General features: G+C 43.8%; 1 protein-coding gene across 2 annotated transcripts in view; it reads left to right on the forward strand.

Annotated features, from left to right (window-relative positions):
- Window positions 1-14,497, forward strand: part of LOC144753465 (cytochrome P450 2D17-like) — a 296,252-nt gene that overhangs the window by 93,076 nt on the left and 188,679 nt on the right. The gene's annotated exons all lie outside the window — the stretch shown is intronic.

The raw sequence follows: 14,497 nt of genomic DNA on the forward strand, positions 1-14,497 counted from the left end.
TCATTGTATTCTGTGCGACTTTCTCATGGGAACCCCAATCTCGCTAGGCGGTACCCAGAGATGCAAAGTAGGCCTCCAAATAGTCTGTTCTGATTGGTGTGTTACCCAAATCCTACCTAGGACCAATCCAAATTGAGGGATTCTGACACTTTGCAACATTGGGGGGTGGTACACCGTCCCAAAACAGTATATCTACCCTGGGTTCACCTAGGGAAGTCGTCCGACTTGTCTGGTTTAGCTGACCTGTCACTGACCCAACGCACTCAATAGGTGACTGAAGATACAGAGTACTGCGGAGCACTCTGTCCGAAATTGACCATAGACTAAGGTTTTACTAAACCTTAAAGTGCTGGCGGAGCACTTTGCTGGGAGTTCGCTGACGCAATCGGGGTCTTGATCGATAGCTGCAGAGAGGGTGGAGCGCAGGCGTTGCTTCCGAACTGCGGGTGCCGGTCCTGTCCTGAGGGTCCTGTCCTGAGGGTCCTGTCCTGAGGGTCCTGTCCTGAGGGTCCTGTCCTGATCCTAATCTGGTCTTCCTGTCCTTTCCTGGGTGTCCATTCTGCACCTGCTGTCCATTGAGGGGTATCCTTCCTTGAGGGTTTCCTGTCCTTAACTGACCCGTGGCCAGGGTTTGGTTTCCACACCAGTCTAGGTAAATATCACTCTGAAATTCTGAATCTTGCACCTTTCTGAATTTCTGTCTTTTGCTTCAATAAAGACATACCTTTGCATATGTTAATTTTCCATGCTTTTGCCGCAACCATTGGATCATAAAGTCATTTGCATTTATTTCATAACGTGTTCCTATGTTACCCTACCTGTTGGAAATTATATTTTGCATTGCAGTTTGTCATTTCCTGATATGGTCTAGAACCTCCTTACTTAAACTGTCTAAAGAACTTTTGCCTTAAAGCATAGCGTGTCTCTCTTTATAGACTCTCCTATAGTTATATAAATGTCCCGAACACCTGTCTTATTTCCTCTGAGATAATTTCAGAATACTAGTCCTAATCAAGACTATCCCAACTTTAGATGATTCATCTTAAACGTTCTAATTCCCGATCCTTCATTTAGAATGTGTCCTGGTTCCATTAGTTTATAAATGGTTGCACTGACTTATTTGCTATTTAGCTATATACTTTCTGTTATTCTGATTATCGATTGCCTAATTACTGTGAATTTGATGATTTCTGAATTTTACTAAATTAGATAAAGACTTTAAAACTTCCAGTTGTCCGTGGTCATTTTACAAAGAATATTGAATGTTACTTGCTGGGTTTGTATTTTGCTGCCTTTCCTTTTACAGCTAGCTCCCTGATCCATTGTGGTCATAGGTACCCGTGTCGGTGGATGGTAAGTCGGGTACTCTGAGGAATAACGAAAGGAACTCACAAATATCTGATAGCAGACCGTGAGGTCATTCGATCAATGTATATGGTGATTTGAAATATATGGGCCCGAAGCCGGAAGTGGCGAAATTATTGGTCGGGTGACCCGCGCGCTCTATCAGTATTTTCTGGTAGCAGAGTTATGGTTAGGGAATAGTTAAAGGTTAGGTAGGACTAGTTAGGCTAGCCAAGTCGGTAGCTGCTAACATTATTGCTGCTATAAGAGCGGCCATTTCGGGGGACTTGATCACTTTCTTGAGATGCGTTGCTTTCGAAATTTATGAATTGTTTGAAAATTGTTATTCTTGTTCTTATATTGTTATATGTATTAATCCATGCGTATGTAAAACGTTTTGTTAAGTGTTGTCGGAACTCCCCGGGGAAATTGAATGGCAAGTGGTGAATAGAATCCATTTGCCTTGAGGTCGCAGGCTCAAGGAAAGTTAGGTGCAGGTTAGGTAGAACCGGAAGCACTAACTAGGGCTTTTCCTGAATACATGTGTGAATAAATGTTAGTAACGAGGTTCATTGGCAAAATTCCCATAGTGGCGTAACCTAATAAGGGTCACATCGGAAGAGTAGCAGGTTCATCGGAGCTTGGGTGAAAGCAAAGGGGTCCGCTGGGAAACCTTAGACTCGGATATATCCCGGAAAGAGTGGATGGGTCTGGGGAAGTAACAGGTTCACTGATGCTAGAGTGAAGGGTAGGCGGAAGAGATCTACCCGTAGTGTGTGAAAAGTAAATGGAAGTAGTTTACTTGCAGTAAAACAACTCTTTCCTGTCTAGACACTTGAGCACTGTGGCGAATGTGTATTCGTTGTAAAATAACCAAGTACTAAGCACTTTAGAAAGAAAGAAAGTTTCCGTTACCTTGTGAAGGGAGGGAGTCAGTCGCGAAGCGTCTCTGACGTCACTCCGTGCCGCGCTGGGATTGGTAGAAACAGCGGGCGGGTAGCGGGGCTGGAATTGTGAAGGAGGGGTGAGCGCCGAAAGCGTGAGAACTGTCTCGCGAAAAGGCCACGCACCCATTGGCCGAAAATATTTGAACTCGTGCACCCCATTGGTCGCACGAAATTGCAAGACGCATTCTGATTGGAGGTAATTTTGTAAACAAAGTTAAGCGTAGGAATCGTATGTGGCACTCGTATACTCCAGAGACTAGACCCGATCCAAGAAACCTAGGGTTTGAAAGGGATCAGTGGAAGGCTAATAGATACGGCATTATGTACGGAAATAAGCGAAAAATGTCCCTTGTAAATAAGGTAAAGAATTACTTCAAAAAGGACAAGCCGATTCAAACTAGAGAGGGCATTGTTATTCCACCACCAAATACTCCCGCCTCTTTCATGATGTTTGACAGAGGGTACAATACATGTGTGTGGTTAGAAAATTGGGTGAAATACACAGAAGACGACGGAATAATGGCCTTTCCGTTAGAAGGTACCTTTAATGGTAGGATCCTATTCAATTTAAGAACCCGAATGAATGAATTACATCCCAGACCGAGACTAACGCAGTATGAGGCATTAGAGGAATGGGAGATTGAGGCTTTCCAAAGAGAAAAGCCCCGAATGGACAAAGGGCTGACAAAGTATTACCCAAAACTGAAACAAGAAACCCGAGACAAAAAGATGAAACAATGGAGACAGAGCATGATTGTTGAGGGACTGTTCCCCATGATGCCAGCAGAAGATCCTCCTGGGGGGGGGAAAAGGACAGAGAAATCCAAGCACTGGGGGCCACTCGGAGAATCAGATGATGAATTATTAGATGATATATGCATGAGAAGTCCGCCTCCTTATAATGAGGGACACCGACCTTCGAGTGCAGGAGATATTCCCCGGAGACCCCTACAAAGGGAGGAGGTCAGGTCCGCAAGTGTAGGAGGGGGTTACCACATTCCTCCTTATACCGAGAGTCTAGGACCAGTGGATACAAGAAACATTTATCCCAGAATGTCAGCTAGTGGGGAGACAGGATATTCCCGGGAAGGAGATTTTTGTTCTCGACCTCCCTACGGAGGCGAGGTGAGACCCTCAAGTTCAGGAATGCCGTTATTACAGTCACAGTATGAGGAAGAACGAAGATCCCTAGGCACAGGAAGTGTGTTTCAGAAACCTAATTATGGCGGAGGACCAAGTGAGACACATCCCACTGCCCCGAGTTATGCTCCCATTCTAACCCCGCAGGTGTTACATGGAAACTCTTTGGACAGGTTATTAGAAGAAAAAGAACGAGAAGCGCTAGCAATCCAGAGAGCTGAGATAATACAGAAAATGTCACAGCTAAATGCAAGTCCTGAAGCCTTAACGATCCCAGTAACTATCGGACCCGTGGTTCCGTTGTACGGGGACCGTCAAGGAAGTCCGAAAACTCCAGTAATTACTCCTGTCATTGCACCAACCAGACCAGAACCATTAATTGTAGATGACCAGACAAGTGAGTGCGAGTCGGAGGTCTCGCTGCTAGATCTGCCCGTTAGAAATACAGGAAAAAAGATACAGAAAAGACATAATCCTTTTAACGCGAGGTAAATTCAGATGGAATCGACCTCAGGTACTAAGAGTGTCACCTTGGTGACTCCTGAAGAAATCGAAAGATGGAGTCAAGAATTTGAAAAACAAGCGTCCCCAACGAAACCTTTAGATCTCTACAAGCTGAGAATAGAAATAGAGGAATTGATGGCAGGAAACGTAGGATTAGACAGATTAAATACCTACTCCGAAGACGAAATGCTGTTTATTTGCAAGAGTCTCACTCGAAATACCCGAGTACTTCATGAAAAACTGACAGATACTGCTGCTAGCATGGGAATAGATATTTCAAAATCAAAACCACTGCAGAAACCATATAGGGCAGATTTCTCAGACAAAGATTTGGAAAACTTGAATGTTTTAGGGAAGAAAGCACAGGTCAAAGAACTATTGACAGTATTACAAAAATGGGGAGACGTGGAAAGGTGGAAAGCCAGATGGGACAAGAAAAAGGATGAGGCCAGGTCTAGGCAGGCAACTCCCGAATTCTTGCTAAAAGAAGCTGAGAAACCAGAACAGTTATGCCCTATGCGCGAAGTACCAGGGGGAAAATATGTACATGTCCCATGGTCTCGTCAGGATATTGTGTCCTTTACTAACGATTTCCCGAAATTACGAGAAAAGCCCGTGGACTGGTATAGGCAGGTGGAAAGGTTTGTAAAGGTGCAAAAATGCCTGTGGAAAGACCTGGATGGGTTTTTCGACATTGTGGTCCCGGTAGATCTGTGGACCGAGTGTAAAATAGCCATAGCTTGGCCTAGTGAGGAATACCCGAGAGATGACAGAACAGGGGAACCATCGAAAGAAGTGATGAGAAAATATAAGTAATACAGCATCTGAAACTAAAAGTGCCAGCAAAGGAAACTGATTGGACCAAGATAGATAGAACCACGCAGGAAAGAGACGAGACAGTGCACTCCTTTTATGAAAGGCTGTTGCAGGTGTTCAAAACATACAGTGGTATAGATAACATCGAGATGAAGCATATGACACATTTTATTTACAGGTTTGTAAATGGTTTAAGACCCGAAATTTGTCAATGGATAAAAGATAACAAGATCTGTTGGCATACTAAAAAGATGGATGAGGTCCTACGGTACGCAAAGTACTGTGAGGACGAGATGGCAGAAAAGAAAAAGGCTCTCAAGGAGAAGGTTATGTGGGCTCAAGTGAAGCTCGCAGAACAGCAGGAAAAACAATTGAATAAAATGGCCAAAACTACTCAGAATCCAGGTCCTGGGGGTGGGGGTGGAGGAAAGCCCTGGCCCAAAATGAGCAGGGAGGAGGCTAGGAAAAAATTTCCCTGCCACCAGTGCGGAGAAATTGGACACTGGCGAGACGAGTGTCCCTATTTGCAGGATGATAATTCCCAATCACCTGATTTAACTCCACAGACGCAGAATGAAAGACCAAGAAAGACCCAACAACAGGTAAAAACGATTCAGTTGCCCCGAGCACCAAAGCAAGTATTTAAGGGAAAATCCACGCAGGGTGATGACGTAGAAGTCTGGGGAAGCAATGAGAACAGAAATGCAGCAACTTCGCAGTATTTATAAATGATACCTTCCTTTGTGATGACCAGTACTGACGGGGCCTGAGAGGGGAGGACGAGGAGTGCGTACTTGGCGCCTCCTTGCCGGTAGACCAGTCAGGGCCATACATTGAAGGAAAGGTTGACGGAAATGATGTCACTTTTCTGTTGGACACTGGCGCTACCCGTTCTACTGTGAGAACAGTGGACGTTCCAAACCTACCCCTCTCGGGAGAAGCAATCCAAGTAGTGGGGGTATCTAATCAACTGATTAGTACTCCTGTTACCGAGCCCATGGAGATCTCAATTGGAAACTTTAAAGAAATGCATAGATTTTTCGTTTGTGACACCAGTCCAGTGAACTTACTGGGACGTGATTTGCTGTGCAAAATGAACTGTACCATCTTTTGCACACCAAAGGGTGTTGAAATTCAGACCCCAGATGAAGATGGCATTTATAAATTAATGTTAATCAGACCTGACTCAGAAATTAAACGAATGACTATGCAGGATTTGCCCAAAGAACTCCAGGAAACAGTGAAGCCAGAGGTATGGGACTTTACCGGAAAAGATGTAGGATTAATGAAAAACGTAGACCCCATACAGATAGCAATAAAGGACAATGCAGTATACCCTAATACTAAACCCTACAGAATGAATGCAGAAGGGAGAGAAGGTGTTGCCCTGGAAATACAGAAATTGCTAGAAGGAAACATCATACAGGAAGTAATGAGTAGCCCATGCAACTCACCGATTATGGGCATCAAAAAGCCTAGTGGCAAGTACAGAGTAGTACAGGACCTAAGAAAGGTAAACAAAATAGTGGTTCCTTGCTGTCCTATTGTGCCGAACCCAGCAGTGATTCTGTACCAGATTCCCTGGGATGCTGAGTGGTTCACTGTGATAGACCTGTGTCATGCATTCTTTTCCATTCCCTTGCATCCAGACAGCAAATTTCTTTTCTCATTTGCCTTCAACAGTCACGTGTATGTCTGGAACAGGGTTCCCCAGGGGTACACAGAGAGCCCCTCTATCTTTAATCAGATCTTGAAAAAATTTTTGGAAACTTTGGTCTTACCTGGAAATTCTGTTTTGGTGCAATACATTGACGACCTCTTGGTGGCGTCCAAAAGTCATAAAGATTGTGTGATTGACACCATTGCCCTACTGAATCACCTGAGTGAGAAGGGACATAAAGTGGCCCCTGAAAAATTACAGTTCTGTGCAAAATCAGTAAAATATCTGGGGCACCAGATAGAGAAAGGCATCAGGAAAGTAACGTCAGAAAGAGTTAGAATAATTCAAAAGATGCAGTTACCCCGTACTCAGAAAGCAATCAGAATGTTCCTTGGGGTGATAGGATACTGCAGGCAATGGATTGTGGGATTTGCAGTCCTAGCTAGGCCTTTGATAAAAATGACCAAGAGAGGAACGCCGGATATTGTAGAATGGGATGATGAAAGCTTAACAGCCTTCACAAAATTGCGAGATTGTCTGTGTACAGCCCCTGCATTGGGAATGCCAGACTATTCCAAGGAATTTGCCCTGTTCTGTGACACTCGCGATAATTGCGCGTTGTCAGTCCTAACACAAGAGCATGGCACAACCAGAAGGCCAGTGGCATATTTCTCTGCCACCCTGGATCCAGTGGCTGCTGGATTACCAGGATGTCTGAAAGCAGTAGCTGCTACTTGCACAAGTTTAGAGCAGAGTGAATCCATTGTCATGGGACATCCTGTAACTGTGTATGTTCCACATGGAGTGGTAATTTTGCTAACAAGAACGAAAACTCAGTATCTCACCCCTAGTCGGCTGACTAAATACGAGAGGGTTCTCGTGGGTGCTGCAAATATAACAATTGTCAGGTGCAACATTCTGAACCCCGCCACTCTGCTTCCCAACTCAATGGATATGGAAGATGGGGAGGAAAATGAGCATAACTGCATTGATTTAACAGAATTTTGCACAAAACCACGCCCAGACATTAAAGAAACACCTTTGCCTAAACATGACATGGAATTGTTTGTGGATGGTTCATGCCTAAGACATGAACAAGGAGGCCTGAGTGCTGCCTATGCGGTGGTCTCCTTAACCAAAATTGTAGAAGCAGGTTATTTATTTGAAGTAAAGTCTGCACAAGTAGCCGAATTGATCGCTATGATAAAAGCTTGCAAATTGGGGAAAAACGTACGCCTAACAGTGTATACTGACAGTCAGTACTGTTTTGGAGTTGTGCATGACTTTGGCCAATTATGGCTACAGAGGGAGTTCCTGACTTCATCAGGTACCCCTATTCGAAATGGAAAAGTTGTTCAAGACCTTTTAGAGGCAATCCAATTACCAAAGGAATTGGCAGTGGTCAAGTGTGTTGCCCATAAGAAGGACTTTGACCCTGTATCTTTGGGAAATGATTTTGCTGATCAAGTGGCACAATTATGCGCCAGGGATCGATTGATCATAAATCCAAAAGGGGGGGGGCCCGGAAACAGCTGCCAACTTCGAGTGTTTGAAGAAGTGCCTACATGGGATGAAGTGGGAGAATGGCAGCAGGCGGCACCCTGGCAAGAGAGAGAGAAGTGGAAGGAAGAAGGGTGTAGACCAAGACGTGAGGATGGTGTCATCTTGGGCCCAAATGGTATGCCTGTGTTACCCAGACACTTGCTTGGCACAATGGCTAGATTGATACATGAAGGATCACACATTGGTAGGGACGCCATGATTCTGGTATTCCAACAGACTTGGTACAGCAAAAAGTTCAGGAAAGTAGCAGAGTCCCTCTGCCAGAGGTGCTTGTCATGTCAACAGTTCAATGCAGGCAAAAGAACAATGGTGGAACTAGGGAGAATTGGGAGGTCAGGGGGTCCCTTTGTGAGAATACAGGTTGATTTCATCACCATGCCACGTTGTGAGGGGAAACGTTATGTCCTTGTCATTGTCTGCCTATTTTCAAAGTGGGTGGAAGCTTACCCTACTCCCCAAAGTGACGCACTGACAGTAGCAAAGTGTTTACTGAAAGAACTGATACCTAGATTTGGGGTTCCAGTCACTATTGAATCAGATAGAGGCCGACATTTTCAGAATGATGTGATCGACCAACTCTGTAAGGCATTTGGGATCTCGCAAAAACTCCACTGTGCATATCATCCAGAGGCTTCTGGAGTGGTGGAACAAATAAACGGGACTATCAAAACAAGACTAGCAAAATTGTGTGATGCATCTGGCATGACCTGGGTAAAGGCCCTGCCTCTGGTTCTGATGGGACTCCGAAGTATTCCAGACCGGAAGACAGGCCTGAGCCCCCATGAAATCCTGATGGGAAGAGTGATGAGACAAGCATGGGTACCAGGAAGCAAATTGTTGAGTATTACTGATGATTTGGTGCTTGAATACTGCAAGAGATTAGGTGACCAAGTGCGTTATATCTCTCGCCAGATCGGAGAAGACGCCGTCGCCAATCCAACGACTCCCCTCCACAAACTGGTTCCCGGGGACTGGGTCAAAATAAAGAAGCATACTCGGTCGAGCTGCCTGGAACCAAGGTGGGGACAGAAGCGCCAAGTAATCCTGGTAACGACCACAGCAGTGAAGTGTGCAGGTGTTCCCCATTGGATCCACGCCAGCCACACCCAGAAGGTACTACCAGACGAAGAGCCTGGAGAAGGAGGCCGTCCAGCAGAGGGGCCTGCAGAAGCAAGACCAGAAGTAGCTGACGACGTACAGCCCAGTACCAGTCAAGCTGAGGGGTCCGCAGACGTTGGTCCAGGAGTAGTTGATGACGAGCTACCAAGAGTCCAGCCTGCTGAAGGGTTCCCAGAAGTTGGTCCAGAAATAGCTGATGACGAGCTGCCAAGCATATGGCCAGATGAGTGGATACCCTTGATTGACCTCACCGAAGACCCCATCAGAACAAGAGAACGAATTTGGGAAGGTAGAGAGTGGAATAGAGAGGAAAAGCAAGGCACAGGCGAAGAACCTCAGACTATTGAGATTCACGTCAAAACTGAGGAAGGAGAAGGTCAGACAGGGACTGAGCAAATAATTGATACACCTCCACTGACTCCTGATGTCGAAAAGGGACAGACTAGACATAGTGTAATAGTTCGAGCAGAAGAAAATCAAGGGATCGAAGTGCTCGATCAGGATCAGATAGGATTAGAAGAACGTGTTCAGGACACAGAAACAGAGACATTTGAAAAGCAAACACAAAATTCTCCTGAACAAGGCCAGATTAGTAACCAGGCAGAAGAAATAGATGCAAGCCCTGGAACTAGTGAGATAGGAAGGGAAGAAAAATAAGCAGAATTGCCACAAACTAATGAAAATAAAAGGGCAAGAGAAGAAAACGAAATCCCAGTGCCAACTAAAAGACTTAAGAAAAGAAAGCACATTGAGCCTGGATTCATAAAGAAATTGAGACTGAGGATAAAAACGGTAGAAGAAAAACGTGCAGAAGAAAGGAGAAGTTCTCGCATAGCAGAGCAACCAGAAGACACTTCCAAAAGAATAAAAAGACAAAACAAAAAGTACAAGTCTCCTGAATGGACGCTCGTTTTGGAAGAATTTGAAGATCTTGATATAACTGACGAAAGCGACGGAGAACCAGTCGCTGAGTACTCTGCCGAAGAGGAAGACGAGCCACCGTGAATTTGCACAAAGTAAGCTACTCGTGTAAAGACACAAAGAGGGGTCGAGAAACTTCTTCTGAGCCAAAATGTCTGATTCAAACGTGAGTGGTAGACCTAGTGGCAGTTGTTGCAAAACATGCTGCAAGGTATGTGTATGTAGTATAATTATAGTGATATTAGTTTGGATAGGATTAACAGTTTTCATTCCTTTTGCAGTGAGCAAAAATACTAATATTGACCCTACTGAGATTGTAAATACTGACATTGAAGAACTGACAACACAGAGTGTAGCAAGACATGAGAGAGCACTCAAACAAACAAAACGAGACCTAGAAGCATCAGATGAGGGAGGACTACATTATCATGGAGTTAAGAATAAGACACATTTAAATGTTTTCGCAAACTTGTTAATACACTATGTAGAGACTATGGAAATTGAGGATTGCTATGTCTGCATGAAGCTACCTACTTCTGTAGCTGAAGGCGTGACATACCATCACCTGCCCCTAACATACGGAATATCCTGTAGCATTTTAGCAAGATTATTTTACAAAAGAGGACCGTTACAGTACTATTACTCTAACAATGACGTGATCTTTTCTGAACTTCCTATACGTGGGAACTTGAATCCTGTACATACAAAAAGTGACGTTATTCGCTATATGGGCGAATACTTCCTGACTATAGGTAATATAGACATAGGTGACGCACACAGAGATAACTTGACCTGCTCTGTTGCTGGATTTTGAAAAGAAAGGAAAGCTATGTCTTCACCGCGAGAAGACTAGCTATTATAATAACATTTTCATTGGTTCCAGTGAATGTGAACATAATTACAAGGTAATTGGAGGATGGGGTTTCAAAAATGCGTCAGAGCCTGTGTTTCCTGGAATCTATTATATATGTGGAGACAAGGCTTATTTCAAATTGCCGGATCACTGGTATGGAAGCTGCTATTTTGGCATTGTCTTCCCGAAAATATACCATGTGAATGAAGTTGCTGGAAGCAGTGAAAATACTAATGGCTTAGTGCGTAGTAAAAGAGAAAGTGTAGGTGAAATAATGGGTAGTATTTTCAGTGCACTGATACCTGGAGTGGGAGTGGTTCTGAACACTCACAGAATTTGCAAATTGTCCACTATAGTGGATGTGTTGTCTACGGACACAGCTCATGGATTTCTGCTGGTCAATACCGAAATGGTTGCGATCAGATCAATGGTTTTGCAGAACAGACTTGCTCTTGATACCTTATTAGCAAAAGAGGGCGGAGTCTGCCGGATGTTGAAGGCGCAACATTGTTGCACTTATATTCCGGACAAAAGTGTGCAGCTCAAAAGATACGTGAAAAACATTACTAATTTGGAAAAGGAACTCAAACCACTCGAGGTTGACAGTGCCTGGAAGAGACTGGTAGATGGTCTCTCAAATGTAGGTCATTGGCTTGCTAGCTTAGGTAAAAGCTTATTGTTCAAGGTACTGATGCCAATTGGAATTATAGGTCTTATCCTATTTTTCATATTTGTCTGTTGCAAATGCCGTAAGCACACCAGAAAGCATCAAGTGAATGCCAGAGGAGTGAAACGAAGTGTGGATGAGCTTGAATTAGAGGAAATGAATAATCAGATATACAAAAAGGTGAAAAATTCTCACCCTACCGAAAATGAGAAAGAGAAACTGAATCGCTTGTTGGAAGAGATAGAGTTGTATAAGGTGTGAGAAGTTGGCATCTGGTTCCATTATTTTTGTGATGATAGTAAATATCATCAAAGAGGGGATTGATAGAGCAAGCTTCGCATCGCGACTTGCTCGAGTCATGAACCTCGCCCCTGTGTAATCAATTAATAAAATTTGTACGTCTTACTAATCTTTTATTTTATATTCGAACGAAGTAGAGGAAGCTTGCGTATGTGTATTTCTAATACAACTAATCCATGTCTCTAAAACATGGCCGCCGCTTGGAAAATTGCTTCTGCACATGCGTCAGTCACCCTCACGTGACCTGACGTAGTTATAAGTTTGGTGGGAAAGGGTGCGCATGCGTAATACACAGCTTTCGTGAATAACGTGGTGATGCTCTTGTGAGTGTGTATATGTTGCTAACATTTAAACTGCATAGTATATTTTTATAATGATAAGTTTAAAGTACAAAACCAATGATGTGTTTTTCATACCGTCACTTCTATGTTTTAATTTGTTTTCGCTTACTTTTCATGTATCCTCGACTCGGAGGGGTGCTGGGCTGGGGAGTCCATCTTGGAGGGTATTTCTGCGCAGAATCTAGAAGCTGCCATGGCATTGAACTCAGGCCAAAGAAGGTTGATGCCAGAGCCACCCTGGGAAAGGGCACCTTCACCCAGCAGAAGCATTATGATTATGTTCTATTGTATCGAAATGTATTCTTTTCATTGTATTCTGTGCGACTTTCTCATGGGAACCCCAATCTCGCTAGGCGGTACCCAGAGATGCAAAGTAGGCCTCCAAATAGTCTGTTCTGATTGGTGTGTTACCCAAATCCTACCTAGGACCAATCCAAATTGAGGGATTCTGACACTTTGCAACATTGGGGGGTGGTACACCGTCCCAAAACAGTATATCTACCCTGGGTTCACCTAGGGAAGTCGTCCGACTTGTCTGGTTTAGCTGACCTGTCACTGACCCAACGCACTCAATAGGTGACTGAAGATACAGAGTACTGCGGAGCACTCTGTCCGAAATTGACCATAGACTAAGGTTTTACTAAACCTTAAAGTGCTGGCGGAGCACTTTGCTGCGAGTTCGCTGACGCAATCGGGGTCTTGATCGATAGCTGCAGAGAGGGTGGAGCGCAGGCGTTGCTTCCGAACTGCGGGTGCCGGTCCTGTCCTGAGGGTCCTGTCCTGAGGGTCCTGTCCTGAGGGTCCTGTCCTGATCCTAATCTGGTCTTCCTGTCCTTTCCTGGGTGTCCATTCTGCACCTGCTGTCCATTGAGGGGTATCCTTCCTTGAGGGTTTCCTGTCCTTAACTGACCCGTGGCCAGGGTTTGGTTTCCACACCAGTCTAGGTAAATATCACTCTGAAATTCTGAATCTTGCACCTTTCTGAATTTCTGTCTTTTGCTTCAATAAAGACATACCTTTGCATATGTTAATTTTCCATGCTTTTGCCGCAACCATTGGATCATAAAGTCATTTGCATTTATTTCATAACGTGTTCCTATGTTACCCTACCTGTTAGAAATTATATTTTGCATTGCAGTTTGTCATTTCCTGATATGGTCTAGAACCTCCTTACTTAAACTGTCTAAAGAACTTTTGCCTTAAAGCATAGCGTGTCTCTCTTTATAGACTCTCCTATAGTTATATAAATGTCCCGAACACCTGTCTTATTTCCTCTGAGATAATTTCAGAATACTAGTCCTAATCAAGACTATCCCAACTTTAGATGATTCATCTTAAACGTTCTAATTCCCGATCCTTCATTTAGAATGTGTCCTGGTTCCATTAGTTTATAAATGGTTGCACTGACTTATTTGCTATTTAGCTATATACTTTCTGTTATTCTGATTATCGATTGCTTAATTACTGTGAATTTGATGATTTCTGAATTTTACTAAATTAGATAAAGACTTTAAAACTTCCAGTTGTCCGTGGTCATTTTACAAAGAATATTGAATGTTACTTGCTGGGTTTGTATTTTGCTGCCTTTCCTTTTACAGCTAGCTCCCTGATCCATTGTGGTCATAGGTACCCGTGTCGGTGGATGGTAAGTCGGGTACTCTGAGGAATAACGAAAGGAACTCACAAATATCTGATAGCAGACCGTGAGGTCATCCGATCAATGTATATGGTGATTTGAAATATATGGGCCCGAAGCCGGAAGTGGCGAAATTATTGGTCGGGTGACCCGCGCGCTCTATCAGCAGGAATTGATCTTTGATCACTGATTTCTACAGGTTTTCCCCCACATTCAGGGCACTTTCCCCCAGATATATTCTACCAGTTTTAACTAGTGAAATGTGTCCAAGAAAAACCCCCAAGGATCTGGTGTTACAATACAGTTCATAATACCGACTTGGGCAGGAACTAATTTTTCCATCGGAATCCGGATATAATGTATGCTCGGTATAAAGAATAAAAGATTTAGATGCTCCTAGAAATAGTGCTGTATTTGAAGCAATTCTTGACGCCCCCACTATGGACCTGCTTCTAGAATACTGTTTGGTAAATGCCACTAAAAATGTGTACGTATAGAGTAACAACTAATGCTATTTTATTACCTTAAATGGCCAGAATTTGTGGCCTCATCAGAGGTCTCCAAAATTTCAAAGAATGACACGCCCATGGGAAGCTCCAGCAGGTTTCTTATGAGTGACCAAAAGGTTCTTGCCCCAGTATATTTCTTCTTTTTTTTTTTTTTTATTATCAATGTAGTCTGTATGA

Source organism: Lissotriton helveticus, chromosome 1_1, assembly GCF_964261635.1.
Source record: "Lissotriton helveticus chromosome 1_1, aLisHel1.1, whole genome shotgun sequence".
In the NCBI taxonomy this organism is placed as follows: Eukaryota; Metazoa; Chordata; class Amphibia; order Caudata; family Salamandridae; genus Lissotriton; species Lissotriton helveticus.